Genomic DNA, 24,440 nt, shown 5'->3' with positions numbered 1-24,440 from the left:
GCGCCCAAGTTTTGATTTGAGCACTTGAATGTTTCAGCAATAAAAGAAACATATTATGACAGACGCAAAAAAAAATTTGGGCTGATCTTCACTGTGGGGGGTTAACCAAAGCAAAGCAAAAATTATATTGATTTATCATTGAGTTATCATTAAGAAAATTTTGATATTCTTTGCGCGGTGCCCATTTATATCATGACAAAAAAATCAATCACTTTTTATACTGTCTTAGGTTAGTATATGTCAAGGTCGATTAGATGGTAACTGGATTTTATGCAGTAAACAATAATCGATCCCGTTTTCGATACTAATTTGAAACTATCTTTTTGAAATAAATTTGCCTTTTTGCATTATTTCAGCTATTATTTTGGTAAATACGAGCTTCTTATCACGGAGTGAATAAAATTTTCACCTATTTCAACTTTTCTTGAAGGCACTGAAAAGCACAGTTTGTATTTTGCCACCAAATGTATGTAACATTTAGGGTTTCGATTACTTAGACAGCAATCTGCTATGTGCACGTCCAAATGCTCTAAAGTAAAAGAATGTAAATAAATTTTGCTTAACACTTGAACGCAGCTCCACAGAAACGCGTTCTCCACCAACCGGTAGCGGGATGAAGCATGCAGCAAACAATACTGCTGCCTGCCACCTGCTCAGACATGCCTTCGCTTTTGACGCCTATTACAAGATGTTTTCCTTGTTGTTAGTTACAGAGTACTATGAAACTCGTCAATCTGACGGGAATAGTTCTAAGCACTTAACTCAAATCTTAATATAAGACGTATATTACTTGATAACACTCCGGACCGGATTCTCATTACGGTACTTTATGTTTTGACTCACCGCGTACCTCCTATCTCAGCAGATCTAATATGATTTGGTCCGATGGAGACGCTAGATAGAGATTCAGGGTTGTATACTGGTCAGTCCTTCTAGGCATTCATGTTCGATAAGCTCATGTTTAATATGGAATCAATATCTGTTTCGCTGGAACGTAGACATTCTATGCAGAAAAGTTAATACACTGCCTCAGGAAATTTATTTCCTTTTTATATGTTGCTGATAAATAATCTCCTTATTGCGCAATACCATCATCTGATAACATAACAACTAATGTACCACTGACACAATTATTAGTTTCATATGTATAAATCGATGCTCAATTCGCAGCTTCCATTCAGATTGCCAAGTCGATTACCCGAACCGTCACAAATGTGCTTCTTGAAACGAAGAAGTGACTGAATAAATGTGGCAAAACGGCACCCGAATCTGGTTGGTGTTACAAACGACGAAGAAACGACGACGATGACAAGGACGACAAAGCGAAATTCAATTTTAAACTCGATTTCCGATTTGAGGTAGACTTGGAATCTGTGCTCAGCCATCGGTATGGCAATAGAATTGTAGTTGGTTTTCTGTAGAAATTGCATTCAATTTTGCGGGCTTGCTTGCTGTTTCCGCCGTCGTTACGATGATGGCGAACGCGTGTTTTGCTAGGGTGGTAATGAAAAAGTGTGGAGGCACGCCTTTACCTTTTTTTATGCTGCTGGAAATTTCACATAAATTACTAAAATTTCACATTCCAATTAGTATTTGGTTGCTCAAAAACTACGAACTGCGAAACAATTCCCACAAAGTTCGACCATAAATTTTGAACATCTAAACATAACAGTAATGTTATGGGTGTACTATCCCTTTGTGAAGTTTCTATCTGAGCTGGTGAAATAAATGTTTGTTTAACTATCAACCTAGGAATCTTAGTTTCCATCCCAACAAGTGCACCACACCTGGAGATGTTGGTTTCTCATTGGCTATTCCAACGTAAACCGCATACCTACTGACTACTGCACGAGCATCACCGGCTGTTGTTGGCTAAGTAGCTTCAGGGATTTATCTGGAGTTTCGTGAGTGGTTGCGGTAAGAAATTTGTCCTCCACTGGATGACCACCTGACCAACCGATCGTCCGGTGCATTAATGATGTAATAAATTGATGCTTGGAAAGCACAGCGCTATCCCACCCACATATGCTTCTGTCACCTCATGCGGAAAATCATGTTCATTAATTTGGACTTCTATTTGTCGGGTACGCTTGTATTGTGGATAACCGCACCAGAAGATGGATGGTCTTTCGATTTGACACGCCATTGCTCGATATCTGCCGTCCTGGATGAGCAAATATTTACGCCTGGTGTCGTAAGCATTTGAAGTTGTCTGTTTGTATCTTTGATTAAATTATTACTGAACGATGTGACAAGCGCTTTGGGTTAGCTGGTTGAGTTGTAAAAGTTAATGTTTCAATCATTAGGCTTACAAGGCTCTAGGCTTAAGCATTCTAAATATTTTACCACGTTTTTGAATCATCTCCGATCGTACTGTTAATTATTCAGAAAACCGTTCTATCCTTGGTAATCAGTATTACCAACCTATTTTATCAGCGGACTGCATGCACAAACCCGGAGCGAAATGCGAATATTCCTCCACTTCACCAGCTGTCAGCTATGGTGTTCACAGACCCAGAAAACAATGAGACTAAATTTGCTTTCATTGCTACCAGCACTTTCGTTGCCTTTATCAGAACCCTAACCGAACACAAAAACTGAAGTGGAGAACAGCCAGCGCAAAAAAGAGTCGCAAAAATTGAAAAATTTTATGAAACAAAAAAAATGTAATTCACCGTGCGTTGCTGTACGATAAGGCTTGGCATATTCTGCACTTCTACGCTTCCTCAAGTTTTTTTTTGTGTGTGTTAGTCACACGAAAACAATGTCTCGCGTTTACTCCTTCAGCAGGGAGATGCAACCTTTCTGGTTATGATTTTTTTTTTTGTTCCTAAGATTACCATACCGGAACGATTATATGCCGGCTTGCGTTGGAAAATAAACCCTAAAACAAGACATACAGTTTGGTGGTTCATTCAAAGTCTGGTATCATGGTAGAGTTCGGTTGCATCGCATATGCGCTATGTTTCTGCCCAACATACCACGAGAATGAAATATGCTGCCGAAGCAGCGAGAATTGATAGCGCTTGTGTGCGACGTCCTTACTCTCGTATGTGCAGCGGGATCTCCTTTCAGACCCGTCCTGGTGCAAATCCTTTTGTGTCAGTCTGTCACCGGAGAAAATAAGGACCACTCATGAAGGCAATGTAGCGTGCATGTGAAAGGTGGTTGGCTTTATCTTGCATCCTACTGGCGGAGGGGTCCGCCTTGTGGCTGGTCGAGATTACTTCAGATCATTAAAATCTTTTTTTTTCTTGTTGTTATGTATTAGTAATGTTCATTATTTTCTCTGTCTCTTTTCAGGTACGCAATTTATTCTCATTCTAATGTATATTTGGGATGGCGGTAAAGATGAAGAAATATTATACTCTACCTTCAAGTTTGTGAAAAAGGATGGACGAAATCGAAAAATAAAGATTAATTTCACTCCACTGTTGGCCATTAAGATGCACCATAAAAAGCACCTATCGAAGAAATATGGAAACATTACTGGCGTACCGTCTGCCGGGGTGAGATTAGCCACGGAGGTGAGATTGAGCCAAAACGGGAAATGTTTGTATGTTAAATTACTTGGGATTTCTAGAACCTAATACCTCAAATTCAATACTTTATGAAACGTGACATATTTATTCACAACTTCAAATAAAATATAGATAATATCAGTGAACTGTTTCACTAAAATAATGTTTCAAAGTGCAGGGTGAAAAACATGCGCAAATAACGTTATCCAAAAATGTCCAAGGCAAACCAACCCGTTCAAGAAGTCTCATCAACTTACTGCTCAGTTGCTACGTTAGGATGTCGTCTTGAATGTGTTGAGGAAATATTATGCATTAAATCTGTATTGGCTCAGAAAATAATGTTTTTCCAAACTGTACACTTTTCGAGGCCTTTTGGGATGAGATTGTGCCAAGCTATAATGAACGGTACAATGTACGGAATTCATATTTACGACAAAATTATATCAGTATACACCAAAACACTTGCATTGTTTACATAGGGTGTGTTGTCTAACCAAGGTATTATTTTGAAATAATGACTGAAAGCTTGAGAACAGTAAGCTAACAACTGTTAGATGGAAATTTATACTGACTGATATTACTTATGGAATGTAACAAAATTTTGTACACCGATTCTATATTAACTGATGACTTTTTCAGCGAGGAAGGAGGGTTGTGGGTACGTTTCCAGCAGTTTTGAGATCTCCAATGGAATATACAGTGGTCAATGACATTTAATAATTGAAACGAAAAGTCTTCTCAGGCCTTATGTCCAAACGTTTTCTCTTTCTAAGCTACCTGGAAACGCCACTATGTGTATAGAGACTGTCTATAAGCCACGTTCTCATAACTGGTTATTCCAGATATCGATTTTATCCAGTCATACATTTTTCTACAATTCATATGAAACGTTGCTTATGGTCGACCCTATATTTACTGTTTTATCATGTTATTCATGCGAATTATTCGTAGATACACTACTGTTCATTTTTCAGGCATTAAAGTCAACTTTTTGTTTTTGGCACAATCTCACCCCATAGAAGGAGTGAGATTAAGCCAAAGTTCATTTAATTTTAGCAAAATTATAGTTTATTGTAACTTAACCATATTTGCGGCAGTCATTAACTAAACATTTAAGTGTGCATTGACGTGATTTGGATCAAACTCATTGCCTAAATGTGTACATTACAAGCTAAGGAACAAAAATGTATCCTTTTTGGGCACAATCTCACCCCGGCAGACGGTACTAATAAATTACCAATAATTAAATTTATCGTAAATTGTTCAAATCATTCATTTTGTCGAACAAAAACAGGTAACGATTGGATATAGATATATTACCCCGTTTTCAAACTTTCTCTCGGTATTTGTTAGAAACCAACTATTGTCTTGTGAAAACTGAGACGTGTTGAAATGTATATTTCAATTTCATTTCTAATAGATTAATTCGGCACTTTTTTCAACTAAGCCCGGATTACTTTTGGAAAGAGCTAAACTTTTTGCTTAACACATCATATTAAAATTAATCCTAAACATGAGATTACTAAAAACGGACATTTCAGATCACTTTGAACTCAAGTTTTTCAGATAGACAACTATTCTGAACATTGAACAATGTTGATCATGAAATAGTTTTCTTAGAGGAACTTTAACCTTTTACAGCACATTTACAGCTACCAAGTACTCCTTAATAACCACCAGATAGACGATTGCTCTAGCATCAACGCGCCTGCTTGGAATTGAAACCCGGCACGAGATAAATGGTACTTTGCCTTTTATCGCTTTGCGATTAAAATGTAGCGTCCGTATGGCACCAGTACGGCCCTGGAATGAAAATGAAGAAAAAAAATTCTTCATGCTACTTTTTATATCCGGATTTCGAGCGAAACTTCGAGTGGAGAAGGCATTCGAAAGACCAGGAACTGCCAAGGAAAGTAAAACATTTTTGATAACTATGGTGCCAGCTGTGTTCGGAAAATGTACACTAAAAATAAAAACGAGAATTTAATTATATGCTTATCGCATAGTTTTTACCACTATCTGTAACGTTTTGGCGAGTGGTAGAAAAAAAAAAACAAACTACTTCGATTATAAATTTTGGAGCGCTAAAAAGTGCCACTGGTGTTTCATAATAGTTACACCGAAAAAAAATCCCCGGTTTCTTCGGTTGGTTTGTCTGCCATGGAAGGCTGCGATTGAATGAGCGGGTGTTGCAGCAAGAACCATACAAAATATATTCACTATCGCCGCCTGCTGAACTGTGATTTGCTGCTACTCTGCTTGCTGCTGCTGGTCGATCCAGATTTATCCTCTTGCTGAAGTGATCGGATAAACAATGGAGACTAAACTTCTGCATGCCTTTTATTCGTACTTTTATACATGACTATTGAGTGTTTTGAACTATTCCATAAAAAACGGCTAACCAATTTAATCGACCGTTCTGAATTTGGCTGAAACTTTGCATAGATGTGTAAATGGGGAAAAGAAAATGCCATTTTGTGCTATTGCTGTTTTGGGAAGGTATTGATGATTACAAACATCTTAAAGCCAAAACGATTCATTTGATCGGTTTGACGTCTTCGGCAAAGTTGTAGATAGTAATTTCGTCACTTTTAAAAACAAATATACACTCTTAAAAATATTTTTTTTTTAACGTTAATAGAAAAATTGAAAATATTTATCTTTAAATTTCAAAATCTATTTTTTTTATATAAAAACTATAAAAGATTGCCAAAACACTGGAGACAATCCGATCATGGAGAAATTAGGAAAAATAGCTATGATATTTTGAAAAAAAAAATTTTTTTTACGAAGGGCAAATTTTTTTTAGGAAGGAAAAAATTATTATCTACAAATGTGCCAATGGCACTATGCCAGTCAAACAAGCCATTTTGGCTGAAAAAATGTTTTAATGTCCAAAAGAAATAAAAAAAAAAATTAATTATATTTATACAGTCAAAACGGTTTGTTTGTTTGGCATAAGAGGCCATCCACATTACACGTGGACAGATTTTTAACGATTTTGACCCACACCCCTCCCCTCCGTGGACAACTGTCCATATAAATTCTAAAAAATTTGTATGGCCCGTAAACATTCCACATACCCCCCCCCTACCCCTCCCCCCCCCAAAAGCTGTCCGCGTAGAATGTTGATGGCCCCTAAGGTCTTTATTAAAGTTGTAGATAATAATTTTTTTCTTCCAAAAACACATACCCTGAGGAAAAAAATTAAAAAATGTTCATTTGTCAAACCTCTAGAAATTGAGGTTTCAGAGCTACAAGACGTTTTCTAAAAAGGCTTCTTAAAGCAGTTTTTCATCCATATGTTCAACTCTAAGGCCTTAAACCTGACTGTATATAATTGAGAGTGACGTGTTAATCAAGATGAACAATTTCTAGTGATATATTGGTTATTATATACAGTATTCATGAACAAAAACTGGAAAAATGTTTTTAAAGGCATTTTTTATTTATGTTGAAACTCGAAAAGGCGCGAACGAATCCTAGCTTCTATGAAGCCATCCGACAGAGTACATTTCTGACTAACATAAAAACACAAAACTACAGTGGGTTATTTGTAGTTTTGAATATATGGCCAACTGAAGTTACCAATTTTTACATGAATTTGTGCGTTCTTCATAGTACGAAGCCCGGCGCGTACACTACGTTTCCGTTTCTATGCCCAACGAACAGACACCACAATGGGGCTAAATCTAGAAACGGACGGAAATAGGAAATTTTGAAGTCCAATGTTATCAGTATCTTCTAGAAAGTTCGTACACTGTTGTCCTTTATATGTTTCAATGCAACCCGCTACAATTATTACCATATAGAGGGCGTCACACCTAACTTTTGAACGTGACTTGTTAGACGAATAGTTCCTTCTGCAAAGTTGTGCAAAATTTTATTGCAAAACTGTTTGCTGAATACCTTGAACTTCTAAATATTGAGATTTGTTTTTAAATTATTATTTTTTTGTAAAAGGTGCTGTATCTCTAAAATCCCAATTCCTATAGGTTCGAGTTACTCGGTAAACAGTTTTGTAATAAAATTCTGCACAACTTTTCAGAAGAAACTTAGACGAATAGTTTCACAAGTCACGTTTAAAAGTTAGGTGTGGCGCCCTCTATATGGTGAAAATTGAAGCGGGGGAAGCATATAAAGGACAACAGTAAACGAAACAACTTTCTAGAAGATACTGATAACATTGGACTTCAAAATTTTCTATTTCCGTCTGTTTCTAGATTTAGCCCCATTGTGGTGTCTGTTCGTTGGGCATAGAAACGGAAACGTAGTGTACGCGCCGGGCTTTGTGCTATCGACACAAATGCATGTAAAAATCGGTAACTTCAGTTGGCCATATATTCAAAACTACAAATAACCCACTGTAGTTTTGTCTTTTTCTGTTAGTCAGAAAGGTACTCTATCGGATGGCTTCATAGAAGCTTGGATTCGGTTGCGCCTTTTCGAGTTTCAACTTAAATAAAAAATGCCTTTAAAAACATTTTTCCAGTTTTTGTTCATGAATACTGTATATAATAACCAATATATCACTAGAAAATGTTCATCTTGATTTACCACGTCACTCTCAATTATATAGAGTCATGTTTTAGGCCTTAGAGTTGAACATATGAAGAGAATAACTGCTCTTAAAAAGCCTTTTTAGAAAACGTCTTGTAGCTCTGAAACCTCAATTTCTAGGGGTTTGAGATATTCAGCAAACGATTTTGTAATCAAATTTTACACAACTTTGCAGAAGAAACTATTCATCTAGCAAGTCACGCTTAAAAGTTAGGTATGGCGCCCTCTATACGGCGAAATTTGTAACTAATTCCATTAAAGGACAGCAGTAAACGAAGCAACTTTCTAGAAGATATGAATAACATAGGACTTGAAAAAATAGTTTCGTCGTCCGTTTCTCGATTTGGACACACTGTGCGGCGTCGAGTTGACATTTCACGGTCTTCCACTACACTGGCTGATACGGCAGCAATATTTTCTTCTGTACGCACTCTATGTAAACTTGTTGGTGGGTTTATGTCCAACAGAGTAAAACTGGTTTGAAGTTTCGTCACAAGAGCTTGAATAGCTTGCTCAGTAGGTCGATTATGACGACTCTAAAATGATCGTAATGCGCGAAAAACATTTTTCACAGAAGACGAATTTTGGTAATAATATTCGATTATTTGTAAGCGTTGTTCATGGTGAAATGGCAAACCAAACTGAGTACATTAGACTTTGACAGCTGTCAGAATTCCCGCGTGAACTGTCAAATCTGAATACACGAGAAACCAACTAGCATAAAAATCACTCTTTATTAGCGCTGAACCCTGACTACTTCCTCCAAAGTTGTGCCCCTAATTTCCAGATTGACGCAGTCCTACACCAAAATATAATCGACTCTTGAAAACAAGAATTCTTGAAAAAGTTATCTCAAAATCCGATCATTCGGGTTGTGAAACTACCTTTCGTCATACTTAGGCAAGCTGCTTCTTTAGTGTCCAAAGTGGTTACCTTGATACGAGAAATTGGAATGTTTTTATTAAATGCTCTAAAATTTACTTTCATTTCGATCAATACCATATGATTCATTAAAAAAATAACTAATCTTCACATTTTCTAAGAATTTCTTCACTACCCATTTCTGTTATTTACGTCACAGTGGTTCAAATTTGAACCTTATAGAAAAGTATCTACAATACTGCATCAAATTTCGAACACTTAAGCTATGATGTAACTTTTTACACTAAAAAATCAACGAAAAATGAACTTTCTCGTCGATCTTGAAGGTTTAGCATGTTGGTTATTTTATTGTTGTTGTAATTAAGTGCTATTAATATAAATTAAAACACGTTTTGTTTATGAAATTTACGAGAGTTCAGAACTCGGCTTTGATTCAAACTCCGAACACTTCTATGTCATCGCTGAGAAATAGATAGACAAACCGTCTGAATACTGACTGTCACTTTTTCCAACGCCAGCTGATTCCCTGGAGGTGGCCGTACTTTATAAAGCTATACAGCACAGGGTACAGGACATTCCAAGGGACGAAATGGTATATAATAATCATACTTTCTGTTACACTAGCTATAATAATTCGATTTTCAATGTTAAGTGTTCGAAGTTTGAGTCAAAACGGAACGTTCGCATTAACACCTAGCAATGTGAACGAAATAAGCGTAGTTGTATTAGTAGACGACCAAAGATTGGTGAATCATGTGTGCTCTATGAAATTATGCAATTGCGAATTGAATAGATTGCGAGAGCAGTATTGTTTTTCGATGTGTATATTAAAATTTTCTTCTTTACACAGTCCTAAATTATAATGTCATTATTTGTGTCGCTCAAAATCATACAGAAGTCTTGATAATCCTGATGATCTACAAAACTGCACGAGCCTTCGTGTGCTTTCAAATCTTCGGCCTTCTGATGAAAAAAACATTATTGTATGAGAAAATGGAATTTAATCTTCAACGTAATTCCCATCTCCAGCTATTCAAATAATGTTCAATGTTAATAATTTCTTGAATAAAATCCTCGAAATCAGATTCTTTTGAAAAAAGACGCAAACCAAGCGTCGAAACGTTGGGACGGACCAAAATAGAGTCGTTCTAAATAGGTTTTTTAGACTGCTAAGCCGTAATCACGACATACTAAGATCTACAGTCGACCTCTGAACGAATAGTAATCTCCATCTTTAAGCAATATACTCTAGGGTACCAATGAAAACCGACCTTTAAAATTTCGCTTAGAAGTAGTGCTCAAAAGTCGCGCCTTTTCGAGGAAAACCTCCATGAAAAATTTAAGCCATTGTAGCGATCCTTTATTTCAGTAATCGCTGCCTATTTTTCAGTAATCGGGACTTAATCTTACGACTACCGAGGGCAGGGAACAAGTTCATATCGCAATTTCTTAAATTCATCGGTTGTGTTACGAGTAGAATGAGCGGGAGCGTTGTCTTGGGGGAGGAGCACTAATTTTATCGCCATCCAATAGCGTACAATAATACTGCTTATTAATTTTTTTACCATGTTCAGGGTAGTCGATTTAATGCCTTGCGAATCCGAAAATGAATAATGATTGATGTACTAATAAGATGACTGCACTCCAAGGTAGTTTTTTAGACTTTTTGGAACTGTGGTTTCAAAGAGAGCTGCTAATCTTTAATGGACCAAGTAAATCGTCAAGCTCATAACTTTCGGTAGGTATGGAAAATACCATTAGTTTAGCAATTTTTAAGCTCTGAATATACAAAGATACAAACTAGCTCCAAGGAACTCTACGAATACCAGATTTAGCCAAGGCATCTTAAGTTAGGGACCATACTTAAATGACGTAGCATTTATGAGGGGAGGGGGGATATCATCATTTTGTGACAAGCTGTGACAAGGGGGGAGGGGGGGTTCTAGTAAAATAGACGTAGCATTTTTTTAATGACTGATTTTTTACAGGATAAATTTATACTAAAAATACACTAAAATATTGCACAAAGTATTGCAGCGAGATCTGTCGAAATGTTTTTATCTGTGGCATTCTGAGATCTTCTAAAAGCTCTGCTACATAAACAATCACTTGGATTTCCAAACACACAATCTGTTTTGAATACAAAAATCGCTTTTTTGTGGCTTATAATAGTGAAAATTATAAGATACTCGTTTTGTTTCCGAAATAGTTTCTGTGTTTTCTGCAGACATGGATCATACTAAGTTGTTTAAACACCTTTACTTTAAAACACAAGCCCTTCGAAGCGAAAGATGCAGTCACGAGAGTCACGAGTTGTTAATAAATTTAATTAGACACGATTTTTTTCTCAAGTATTTTTTGTATGTATGTCACTACAGTCAGGTTTTTATTACGCGGGGGATGCTACCTCGTAAAAAAACCGCGTTAATTCGAAAATCCGCGTAAAAACAAGGTACTAACTCAAAAATCCGCGTTAAAAAAATCGCGTTAAGCGAACCAGCAAGAAGGGCTTGAAAAAAACCCAAGACGCTCTATAACCAGTATTTAAAATTGTCCTCTGGAATGACCGTCAAATTCCGGATCTTTCGGAGGGCGTTGGGTATTTTTTGGACTAAGTCTTCTACTAGATGAGCATGAGCATGAGCATGATGAGCATGATTGACCGCCCGCGGTTGCTACTCCGTTATTGCCAGATCAGCTGTAATTACACAGAGAACCAATAGATGATGCTTGGGATTAACATTCATCCTCAATGTGTAAAAACTGGTGACCTTAATCTTTATATTAGGCAATACCAGCGCCGGCCGCATCCGAATGCAGGTCAAAGAAGGAGTGTGTATAGGAATATGTTGACGTGATACTCGCTTTTTTTGGAAGCCGAGAACACCTCTGCACTTCCACGAGAAATCACTGGGATGTTGGAGAAAAGGGTAAGGTTTGCAGCAGGTTTCGATTTGGTAAACGATGCGCTGAGTTCTAATACCGGGTTCATAATACCAAATATCGCGCGTACGAGTTCATTATATCTTTTACGGAAATCATAACGCGATCCGAACTCATTCCGGTTGATGATGTAACACCGCAAAAATAAAGCGCACGCAAGGATACCGGACCTATAACCTAATCAAGACAGACTCAAATATTCGAAAATCTGTTTATGAAGTCATTATGCAACTACCGAAACGTATCTCTCATTGATTTATCTCAGCTGACTACACAATGTTACGAAGCAACCATATATGCATTAACCAAAAACAAGAAAAAAGTAAATATATAGGCCCTCAACACATACTGCAAGCGGTCAGCAAGAGAACTTCAAAAACGGCCTATTTGCTTGGCCATCGCCGTTTGAAACGAACGAAAAAAGAAAGAAAAAGAAAAAAAAGGATGTGTGCGTTGACAGACGTGTCGCGTATAATCCTAATAATAATTGCAAATAATTGCGATATTTGGTGGCGATTAATTACGATGTTTTGTCGCGATTAATTATTTACGATATTTATCGAACGAACGGCACCTACTCCGAATCACTGCGTGCTGGAATAGAACCTACGGGTGGACAGTCTGCGAATAAATGGTTTGGTACACCTCGGAAGTCACAACACACCGAAAATCCATATTCGAGCAAAGCTCACCTGGGCCGAAAACACGTTTACCCCGGAAAGTTATGCGCGACCGCTCTATTCCCTCTTACCGACGCATACGCGGAGACACGGTATTTCGCGTTGATTACCACTTACTTCTTGAATAATGAAGCGAAGATACCTACTGAGTATGAAAAACTGGTAAAGTTTCATGCATTCATAGCTAGAAAATTTTAAAAAATGCAAATATGCATATCTAACAAGACCGAGTACTAATTAGATTAACAAAATGCCAAAATAATCGCAATCAAAATTTATTTGCCATGCTAACCTACAAGATTTCTACTTAATTAAATTAAAAATTGTCTATGTGTTTCAGTATTTACTCAAAAGCTAGAAAAATCATAAAACAAGGGCATAAAACTGCTCAAAATGAAAGCAGAGAAAAAAAACAAAAAAAAAACATTGGTTCCCTTTTGCCATGCAAATCAAACAAAAAACACAGGCAAAACGTCACCAACACCAACCCGGTGGCATCGGTCTTGTTACAAGATGTGCACAGATAGCTTGGTTCATCTGTATATTATTAAGAAGGCTTCTTTTAGATGGTTTTATGGTTTATATGATATGGGCCATCATTACTTTTCGCGAATAAACCCTAAGAAACAAAACCGAAACCGTTCTTAATTATTTTCTTTGAAATTAACAAAATAACCACACCGAAATACGACATTACCACATCAAAAAGGAGCACAACCCACACCATCGTGCGGAACTACAACAAGAAAGCTGCAAACCTGACTGCCATTAGATAACGCACAACTGCAAAACTGCAGCAGCAGCATTCACAAGAAAAGCTGTGCTCCGTTCATTGGCTGCATTCGAATGATAGCAACTCAGTACAAAAGCAATACTGGAAAGGGCTTAGCGCGACCTAGCCGAAGCTTGCTTGAAAACCAGCGAAGCACCATTTTGTTGTAAACTGTGGAGCCGCTTTAGCACGACGTGATGCACCGTTACCCAAAGCGGCATTCACAGGTTTGGCGTGTTTTTCTCGATTTTGCGCGGCTCCCCGCGTCCTAGACGAGTTGTGTGTCGCGAATTCCTTTGGCCACTATCAGCATATGTGTACCCGTCTGAGCATTTTCCAGTTGCTGCTGCTGTGGGAGATGGTGCAATTCTGGTTTTGCCATAAGCAGAATCTATTTATGTACACTCCTTGTATCTCTAGGGCCCTAACCCTTTCCGTACCGAAGGCCAGCTGTTTTAGTCTTTTTAGTAATTTGTTATTAAAAAAAAAAATATTTACGGATCTAGCCGTGCAAGCTCAGAATTTATAACCCTCCCCAACATTAAATGTAAATCCCGTTAAAAAACCAGAAGTAGCAACTCTACGCAGGGGTTCAACAGAATGAGCTTCCGCAGAAACGACTGCCCGTTACACTGAAATATTCCTTTGAAAAGGTTATCAATTAGCTTGAGAAATTATCACGGTTTTGAGATAAACATAAATTTACGATGACACTGATCGCGGAGTACATTTCTACGTTTATCATTTATCGTAGTAGTGTTTGCGACGAAGTTGAAAACATCCAGTATTCTGCACAGCGTTTTTGCTAGGGATGAACAGTGAAACAACTGGTTTATCGACCAATATAGGTCACCTGTACTCATTGGTAGATTCTTCAATCGATAATGAGCTGCAAATGGACATTTATACAGTTATGGTTCAATTGCCACTTCACTGGACGGGTTTAGTGTGGTACGGTTATGCGATACTTGGAATGCTTGCAGAACATAAACATTGAAACGCTTTTTAAAGCAAATTTACGGTGTTGTAGTTGAAATTTACAGCGAACAATCAGGTTTTGATAAGCCGTAAACATAAAACAGCATTTTATATTAAATTTGCTTAAGCGTATATTATTTTATTCACTTTGACAATCTTTAATATCGTTGAAGAAAACATGCTGACACCTTTTTTTATTACGCAAAGTGCCATTTTGCCCGCGAACTACGCTCCCACGAACAGTCCATAACGACGGCTACGTTCCCACCGTAAGCGTTGGATTGAGATCGCACATTCCGTCAGTATATGATCGGATAGAAATTCCTAAACCGCGTGAATACGGGCAGCAACAAAACATGGCTGTGACGAAAGAGGTGACAAAAACTCCCCAGTCTCGCCAATCCGCGGTACCCTTCAGATGATTCTCAACCGCCGCAGTTTATCCTCATCCGCGAAAGATCATCACCATCATCATCGATGTCGCCGCTGACAGAGCATGGCTTTCGGATACTATGTTGTGAGAATACCCCATCAGACGACCAGCGAGAAAGAGAGAGCGTAAGCGAGAGTGGTATGCAAATACTGTCAGAAAGAGTGAAGAAGATACGATAGGAGATAGATTTCGCAGATGTTCACTCGCAACAAGGAAACAGACAGAAAAACGTGCCTTCATCGTCAGTCACCCAGTCGACTAGTCAGACAAGGTCCGAAAATGAAATAAGAAAGAGGACGCGTTTTTTGTTGTTGTTGGAGAACGGGTCGCACAGTGGCGTTGGGGTGTCAAGTTGTGGTCAAATTGTTTACTAATGCATCATCGCTTCCTCATTGATAAGCTTAGTGAAGTAGTTTAGTTTTATGTCAAAAGCTACTATCAGTTCATGGTCTAAAAGTTAATGTGTGTATCAAGGAACTATGTTATTTACGATAATTACATCCAAAGGCTGAGTTTATGTTGAGAAAAAATTTATCACAGGAAAATATTAACAAAATATGAAAAAAATGCACCGAAGAACTACATTAACTCTTCATTATAAGCCGGCTGACCAACACCGTGAAAATCAACAACCTAATTCAAAAGGTTTTGTAAATTAAAAAAGTTTTATAATCTCAAATTTTAATTCTAATGAGAACAGTTCATTCAACATTTCAACAATTCATAAGGAACCAAATTCCACAATCGTTGCGATTTAAATATATTCAATAAGGCTAGAGAGTCTTAGCCATTCATTTTTCGGATACAGCAATTAAACTAGCAGCATTTCAAACATTCGAAATGTTTTTTTTATAGTTGATAAGAATTGTATAAAAACAGAAGAGAATACAGTTAGTTTTTTTACGCCGATTTAAATGAGGTTTGTCACGCGGATTTTTGACTAACCGCGATTTTTTTTACGCGGATTTTCGAATTCACGCGGTTTTTTGCGGTTATTACCGCATAATTCAAAAAAATTTTCGCTTATTTTCGAATTCACGCGAGTTACAGGCGAGAGCCTGGTTTTTTTTTCAGTTTCGAGACGCAAAGCAAACGCAATCTACTTTCCAACCGAGATGCTCCCCTCATTTGGTATTTGCTCAAGAGATTCACTGTAAAAAACACTGTAGTGAGCTCTGTTGTGTAGGTATTGTTATTTCGTATGAGAAAACTCACCTCAATCTATTGTCTTTAAGGAGAGATGTTTTAGATTCCACCACGGTGTTTTTTACAAGCTCCTCAGATATACACGATTCGTTGCTCTCTTCAAGCTTTTGCGTCGGGTTGCTCACCAGTATGAGAGTAGTTAGTTGTTTCCGCAGTGAATGATATTCTCCTACATGCTAGTGATTATCTTAGGAGTAATGACAAGCCTGCCCACAGCTGGTATCGTAGACGATTTTTTTGTCCTAATCTCGCAGCGTTTCTATCGTATTCAGGATTCGAACCATTCCGTGCTCTTTCTGCGTCGAGTATAATTAGTCTCTCCCTCTCTCTCTCCCTCTCTATCTCTCTCCCGTCTCTCTCTTCCCCCTCTCTATCTCTCTCCCGTCTCTCTATTCCCTTCCTCTATCTTTCTCCCGTCTCTCTCTTCCCCCTCTCTATCTCTCTCCCGTCTCTCTCCCTTCTTCTCTATCTCTCTCTTCCCTCTCTCTCCCCTCTCTCTCCCCTCTCTCTCCCCCTCTCTTTCTCTCCTCCGTCTCTCTCTCCTCTCTTCCCACTCTCTATCTCTCTCCCGTCTCTCTCCCTCCCTCTCTATCTCTCTCTTCTTTCTCTCTCCTCTCACTCGCCCCCCTCTCTCTCTCGCCTCATCCGCCCCTCTCTCTCTCTCTCTCCCTTTACTCGCCCCTCTCTCTCTCTCTCCCTTTACTCGCCCCTCTCTCTCTCTCCCCTCACTCGCCCCTCTCTCTCTCCCCTCACTCGCCCCACTCTCTCCCCTCACTTGTCCCTTTCTCTCTCTCTCTCCCCTTACTCGCCCCTCTCTCTCACTCTCCTTACTCGCCCCTCTCTCTCTCTCTCCCCTTACTCGTCCCTCTCTCTCTCTCTCCCCCCTTACTCGCCCCTCTCCCTTTCTCCTCTCTCTCTCCCCTTACTCGCCCCTCTCTCTTTCTCCTCTCTCTCTCCTCTCTCTCTCTCCTCTCTCTCTCCTCTCTCTCTCTCCTCTCACCCCTCTCTCTCTCTTCCCTCACTCTCCCGTCTCTCTCTCCCGTCTCTCTCTCTCTCCCCTCACTCTCCCCTCTCTCTCTCCTCTCTCACCCCTCTCTCTCTCCTCTCTGTCTACTCTCTATCTTCTTTCTTTCGCCAATGTTTTTTGTTGTGTTTATACATGCGCAGTTCTGTTCAACATGGCGTCGAAATTCATTTTACATTTCCAATAAAACTACATAAAAATTTTGGATAAAAGTTGACGATAAATTATTTAAAAAGAGAAAATCTTCCTGTTTCACTATGTATAATTTCCTGCAAACCTTAACAACATTGCATCAGAGAGATAGTAGAAGACCGGCCGAAGTAATGATGCCGGATTAAAAGCGGTGTACGGCCTTCACGTCAACTTGTCGAATGCATCTCTAGATTTTACCAATCAACTGTTTGCAGTTCGTTGCCCTACAGTTATTTTGTGCACAAAGGAACAAAATTTTCTTCAAACACTTGTTCTGGTAATACAACTCGATTGATAGTCGAAACACGAGGCAGGAACCATGATTTAGAAAAAAAACGAAATTCTTTCTTGTCTTTTATTTTGGCCGATTTGTTACTACCTTCCTGGTGAATTATTGTTAAAGTTTGCTGGATATTATGCACGGTCGAAACCGGAACTGTTTCGCTTTAAGAATGGTTTACCGTGAACTTCTTGGCAAGATTTCAGTGCAGTTTATTTATAACTGTTCAAAGCACTTGTTCTTGTTTCGACGCCATTTTGAACAGTACTAAGCTCTTAGTTCTAACTGAGCGTGCTTGTTGTTGAGTTAGAGTACCTAAAAAAAATCCAAAATTTTATTTATCGCTCGTTATACTCCTAATTTATTGTGATTTAAATTCAAATACATCAAAACCATCCAAAAACTCATTCAACGCACTTGACGTGAATATATTAAAATATTAACAATCAGTCATCTGTCTGAAGAGTGGGTAAAGATCTACTCGGGATATTAATTGTTCGTAATATTTATTTGCGAAATTTCGCATTTGAAATTGAATTTGAATTTCAACACTGAATGAACGTACAACGTGTTTCATGTGATGGAAAGGGGAATTTTGGCAGAACCGCTAAGTAAAATCTAAAAACCCGCATATGGCTCTGCAAAAATTAGCTTGATTCTAAGATTACTCGCAAGTCTGTGACAATCTTGCTTTTTCTCGTATAGTTTGGTGTCTTAGAGATATTACAATATGACATATTTGGCATTTTATTTTGCATGCTATTTCCATAAAATCTTCACACTGAGTTGGAGAAGATTTTTATCGCACGAAATTTAAAAAGTCAATTTCTTCCCAGAAATCTGCGACCAGTATTGTTGATGTCAATCGAAAGTTTCATGTCATCTACGTAAATTAGTATTTTTATTGAATATGAAAATAAAGGTAATGTTTGAATACAAAATAAAACAGAAGTGGACCCAAATGTAAACCTTGAGGAACTCCAGTAGTAGGGGTTTTTTTTTTCAACGTGCTGATCGTATACTATTCGTTAAATATTTTTAATTTCCATATTTGGTAGATTAAAGAGTAATGATGGTATGTCGATTCTGTGAAATTGCTGAAAAAAACCAAAAGAATTTGAAATCTCGCAATAATTTAATTAAGTTTTTTTTTCTTATATTTCGTGTATTAGCAAACTGGGTAGACTTTAGAGTGATTTTGTCAAAGGGCGTAGTTCTATTTATGACCGGTAGTTCTGGGGGATAGGGTACACTAAGGGTTTTTATAGGTGGGTTTCGGGATTTATAAGTTTTTTTACGCGGATTTAGTTATTTACGCGGTTTATCATGCGAATTTCGCAATATGCGCGTTTTTCACGCGGATTTTTCAGATGGTTATTTTTAAATGTTTTTTTTTTATTTCCAAATCGCTTATTTAGAATATCCGATGAGTTTACTCAACCAAATTACTGAATGTTTACTGATTTGGCCTTTTGGAATTTGGCCCTTTTCATATTTTGTCTCAATATTCAGCTGATATTAGGCTCGATTCGCAGGTGGAAATAACACTGCTATTGCTTTTTTTCGGAAGTTTTAAGCAAAAATGACTGAACCGCTTTAGTAACTAAGTTTTTGTTTCGCGGAATCCGTAATATACGTTTTTTACGCGCTACGTATTCTTCGCATATATCAAGACTATGGTGTATTGTATTTCATTGCCCTGTTGTACACTAAAGTCGCTTTTTATGTAGGGGATACGTACCGCGTAAAAAACGCGTAAATTCCGAAACCCGCGTAAAACAAAAACGCGTAAATTTTAGAATCCGCTTAAAAAACCGCGTAAATTCGGGAATCTGCGTAAAAAAATCGCGTAAATTCCGGAATCCGCGTAAATTCTGCCATCCGAGTGAAGAGAAACCGAAATCCGCGCAATAAAAATACCGTGTGAATTCCGGAATCCGCGTAAAAAAAACGAGTGAATTCTGGAATCCGCGTAAAAAACCGCGCAAAAAGCGACCTTTGTGTATATGAAACTATAGTGAATCATAAGAAACCTTCCCAGAAATTTAGGAATCACGGGACTCCGGGAGTTAATAATTCGGTTCCTGAACTCCAGAAAAAAGCATTTCCCTGGAAATCGTCCCCGGAATTGCAATACCCTAATTAGAAGGTATTACAATAGATTTGAGAGAGTATCATTGAGTAGAGGAATATTTTTTAGTTTCTTATTCATCTATCTTAATTAACTACATCGGTTACCACAGGTGCACTACAAAAGTTCAAACCGGAGAAAATGAAAGATTATAGCTATTCAACCATTCCTGCGAATTTTGGCGTCCCTAGTCATTACCGTTTTTTCAGAGACTTGAATGAGTTTCCTCGCAAACATAACTTCAAAACGACGAAACCGGCGAGCAATTTCTATACGGCAAAACCCATAGGAATGGTTGAATAGCTATAATCTTTCTTTTTTTCCCCGGTTCGAGCTTCTGGAATGCACCTATTTTTCATTTTGTCAACCAGTGTTATATTCACCACTAAAAATTGATTTTTACCACTAAAAGAGATGAACAAATCCGAACTTCTCTGGAACGCCGTGAATCCTGCCCACTGCCAAGCCCATTGTGCGAATGCAGCGACGACTGCAGAATGATGATCGTGGCAATATGCCAATAAACTGCACACCGCTGTGACATTATTCGTTTCGGATTAAAGAGCACTGTGAACACACCCGGTCCGGTTTCCAAGTTTGACTTTCGGTTAGTAGCCAAACAGAAACACGTACACATACACATATTCACCTATGAAGTTCACATATATACGCGTTCGGGAATAAACTGGCAATTGGCCGGGGTTGAAATGTTTGTTGTTCATCTACCAAGCACAGCTGACAAGTGTGCAATTTTTACTGGAGTGTCTCAAATTTTATCGCGTTGAATTTGTTGCACTCGTTTAAAACTTTTTAAGATAACTCGTCTCTATGCAATTCGTTCAACTGATAGCAAACATATTTATCCCATGCAATGACGGAGTTTATCAAACAATTTTTTATGCTATGAAATACTTGAGGGTTTTCTCTGGTTTAAAGAACTAAACATTTTTTGACCAGAAAAGAACGCCTTTATTGTTTTTATCTATGGCCGTGTAAACTAACACATGCACACAACAAGAGGATAGCGGAGTCAAAGAGCGAAACGATTCGTTTCCCGTAATTTGCATGTACGAACTTTTGGAAGAGCAGGAAAACATGGGTTACAGTTTTTATTACTGGATGACATTTGAGATTGTTTCTGAGCGGCGCATATTTTGAAGTGATAAAACGAAGGGTCTCCGAAGTGCAAAACAGTATGTGGATATAAGCACTATAAAATTGGGAGTAACTTTTACGAGCTCTGTTTTGGTCGTATACTTGAGGGCCCAGATCATATCGAGGAATGTTTCTCTCTTATTACGGTATTCCATTTAGTTTACAAAAGGCTTTTATGGAGCGAAAAGTAGATGCTACCATAAACATTATTAGAATAAGATATATGTGAAAATAACAACTCAAAAAAGGATTATTGCTATAATCACTGCAATAAAACTCACATTCATCCGAAATAAACCATTTGTCTGGTAGCGTAATAATATGTAGGAGCCTGTTATTCTTCAACCAGTTGAGATCGTGAAAAATACTGTTCAAGATGCCATCTGATTGAAAATACTTACAACTACCTAGGCTACGAATACAATCGAGATACTGCAATCCTTTTGTCAAAATGTTTTCTTAAGTCCTGGAAGTTTTATGAGATGTTAGGCAAGGAAAGGCAAGATCGGAGCTGTGAAAGAGAAAAAAAAACATCAATGATCTACCTAGTGGTGTTCTATTACAGTTTTAGATGCATTCTTTCAAATAGGTATTTTATTTAAAAATCATACCTTCCGAATTCTCGACAGTTGGGTGGCTGACTGTTGTCTCGCAATAAGTTCAATTCAACCTTTTATTGTGGGAGGATTATACATAGAGCAAAGTTCCCATCTTCAGAGCTAAATTAAAGATTCATTTGAGTTTTGTGCCATTCATGATTTTTTTCGCGGATATACCTCGAGAAATATCTATATCTGATTTCTATCTCATATGTGCTGAGATTTACTGCGAAATTATAACTTTTCCTTACTATGAAAGGCAAAACACAAACGAAACGATGACGAAAACGTCGTCGTCTGATGGAACTTGGCAGCCGTGGGTGGAACATCAGTTCCGTTCTCGCAATCGCGAGCACACACACACATCACATCGTGAATGTCTGTTTGAATACTTCAATTCATAATGTGTTTTGACACATAAAACGACACAAAACATTACACGAAATGAAATAAAAAAACATCGTCAACCGTCGGTTTTTTTTCTGCAAGCTTCCGTATTTGCCACCCACTCAATACACTTTCGCAGATAAAAGAACGCGTGCTCGGAGGGAACCAAGGCAGGGGAAAATAATAAAGAAAACAGCATCACTCAAACTGTGAATTGAGAGAAAGAGAGATGACGGGCGGCAGGTTGTCAAGTGTACAATATTAGACATTTTTTGTGATTGCTACCCGTTCCCGCCGCATTCGTCGAGGTTTATTACGGGGGATGATTCATGATCGCAGAAGCGTCGCTAGGACTACGCTACCCAGTTGAAATATTGGGTAATAAGCTTACCGATATGAGTGCATTCCTTATACAAATTAGGAAGAATATCTGACAAATGTTTCTCATCTCGAAACGAGCCCCTTCCGGTAGTGTACCCTTGAGACACCGTTACATCTCATCATCCTTCCAGCGTACCGCACGCTTAGGAACCACATATCAAAGGCGGCAGAACGTCAAAATGAGAAGTAACAACTTGTTTGGCGAAAAAAACTGCCTTCCATTTCGTATAATAGAGGGTGTGTCAGGTGGCCCATTGGATTCCGCTACCGGTGCGGGTGTGACGTCGTCTACGGGCATTTTTTTTTTGGTTGATGATTACTCTTATCCCAGCTGGTTGGTTTTGTTATGGCAGGGATGGAAGAGTTTTGCGGCGCGAATTGTAGCGTTCTTTTTTCTCTTTCTCACTCGTCAAAACGAAGCTCGTAACGTTGCCAGAAATGCAGCACCGCAATGAAACAGGTTTTATTTCACTCAAATGCACCAGAAAATTGGAAAATGTACTTCGTTGCAGATTTGTGCACTCATTGCTCAGTACCGACTGGACCGAGCGTTCTCCGGCACAAATCACACACAATCTTATGCTCTGTATACTGCATACGTGCCCGGTTGATGGAGAATCGTTGGATGGAATGATGTGGTTATTTATAAACCTTTTACATGGATATAAAAGACACATTTGCCATCTAAGAGATACGGAATGGGTGACAAATGGGACTGCTTTACCCGGCGCACTATTTTTCCTTCAGTTAGAGCACTAGAAAAGCCAATGCCATTGCGGGAATCTGTTTCTACCAAGTCATCACCAATGTGGTGGAAATCCTCCGGTCTGGCTGTGGATGTTTGGCAAGCAATTTGCGGATTTCAATGATTGCGGTTGACGGTGCTGTCATTGTGATTTCTTTTTTCAGGGGCTTTGAAAAGTGAAAAATGGGGTTTTTGTCGCTTTTGAGTTTCAGTGTTGTCTGCTGAGTGTTGTTGCTTGAGAGGCTTACATTCTGAAGATCTCCAGCAGCAGCAATGACGGTTCGGCGGTTCTGCGATTAGCAGCATCGTTCAGCTCTTCTAGCTCTGATGTGGTTCAGACTTAATGCTCGAGCAATTGCTTTAGCGAGAGATACTTGGATATCTTTGTCTCTTATTTTTTCTAAATTTTATTGCCCACGCTTCCGTAACTTTTTTTTTTTTATTTATTTATTTATATATATCATCAGACGTAAAATCTTAATGAAAGTTAAGAGAGCCATCGAAAGTTTCTACAATTAGCTCTCCTATGTTTAAAAATATAACTAGGCTCACCAAACTCAAATAGATGCTCGACGCTCGTGAAGGTTCTCACACTAAACGCAGCAGGTTCATAATAACCTAAGCTTTAGAGATGGTCGGGTTTGATGTTTTTCAAACCCGTACCCGACCCGAACCCGATTTTTTTTTCGGTCAAAACCCGAACCCGACCCGAACCCGAAACTTTTTTATTCGTTCAAACCCGAACCCGACCCGAACCCGAAAATTTTATTCCATTGAAACCCGAACCCGACCCGAACCCGAAATTGTGAAACCCGAACCCGAGATTTCATAGATTTTATAATCGGGTTTCGGGTTTTAATACCCAAACCCGACACTTTTCAAAATTTTCAAACCCGAACCCGACCCGAACCCGTCGGGTACGGGTCGGGTTCGGGTTTCGGGTTTAAAAACCCGAAACCCGACCATCTCTACTAAGCTTGTTCGATGGTATTGGTTTACAAGCATAGAAAAGGGCTTCAGCATCATTGATAAGCACGAAAATTCATCATAGTCCAGTTCAGTATTCAAAATCTCGGTGACACATAGCCTACTATAACTCGAGGCGGCGTTCTAGAGTGTCAAGTCCAAGTAGGCGGCAACGGTCTGGATAGGATGGTAGGTTGGATCACGCCAAGGTAAATCTTTCAAGGCCTGTCGAAGGAATCGTTTATACACGTTCAAGGTGCAGGTTCCATAAAAGCTGATGCGGAGTCGAGACCACACTAACGTTTTCAAGCAGGGGGCGTACTAGTGAACAATACAGTTCTTTCATGCATTGAGGATCCTTGAAGTCACGCGCAATTTTAGCGATGAATCCCAATTGCCTACTTGCTTTATAAATAACTGCAGCGCGGTGTTTATCAAAAGTCAGCTTTCGGTCAAGAATAACTGCAAGATCATTTACGCAATCGACTCTACACAGCACCGTCGATGGTATAGTTGAAAATGACTGGCTTGGATTGAGTGCGATGAAATGTTATCATTTCCCATTTTGCAGTACTTAGTAACAAATGTATTTATAAGTGATTGTA

General features: G+C 38.6%; 1 protein-coding gene and 1 long non-coding RNA gene across 22 annotated transcripts in view; one reads left to right on the top strand and one right to left on the bottom strand.

The window, feature by feature from the left end:
- LOC129722887 (poly(rC)-binding protein 3) overlaps nucleotides 1–24,440 on the top strand; it is a 577,573-nt gene that overhangs the window by 394,493 nt on the left and 158,640 nt on the right. The gene's annotated exons all lie outside the window — the stretch shown is intronic.
- On the bottom strand, nucleotides 20,638–21,666 carry LOC129722891 (uncharacterized). The gene is made up of 3 exons (XR_008727674.1): nucleotides 21,534–21,666; nucleotides 21,369–21,476; nucleotides 20,638–21,268 (listed from the first exon to the last, which is right to left on the bottom strand). It is a non-coding gene; the product is annotated as an uncharacterized LOC129722891 (long non-coding RNA).

The sequence above is a fragment of the Wyeomyia smithii genome, chromosome 2, assembly GCF_029784165.1.
Source record: "Wyeomyia smithii strain HCP4-BCI-WySm-NY-G18 chromosome 2, ASM2978416v1, whole genome shotgun sequence".
NCBI lineage: Eukaryota > Metazoa > Arthropoda > Insecta > Diptera > Culicidae > Wyeomyia > Wyeomyia smithii.
This window is presented reverse-complemented; position numbering and strand designations above follow the sequence as displayed.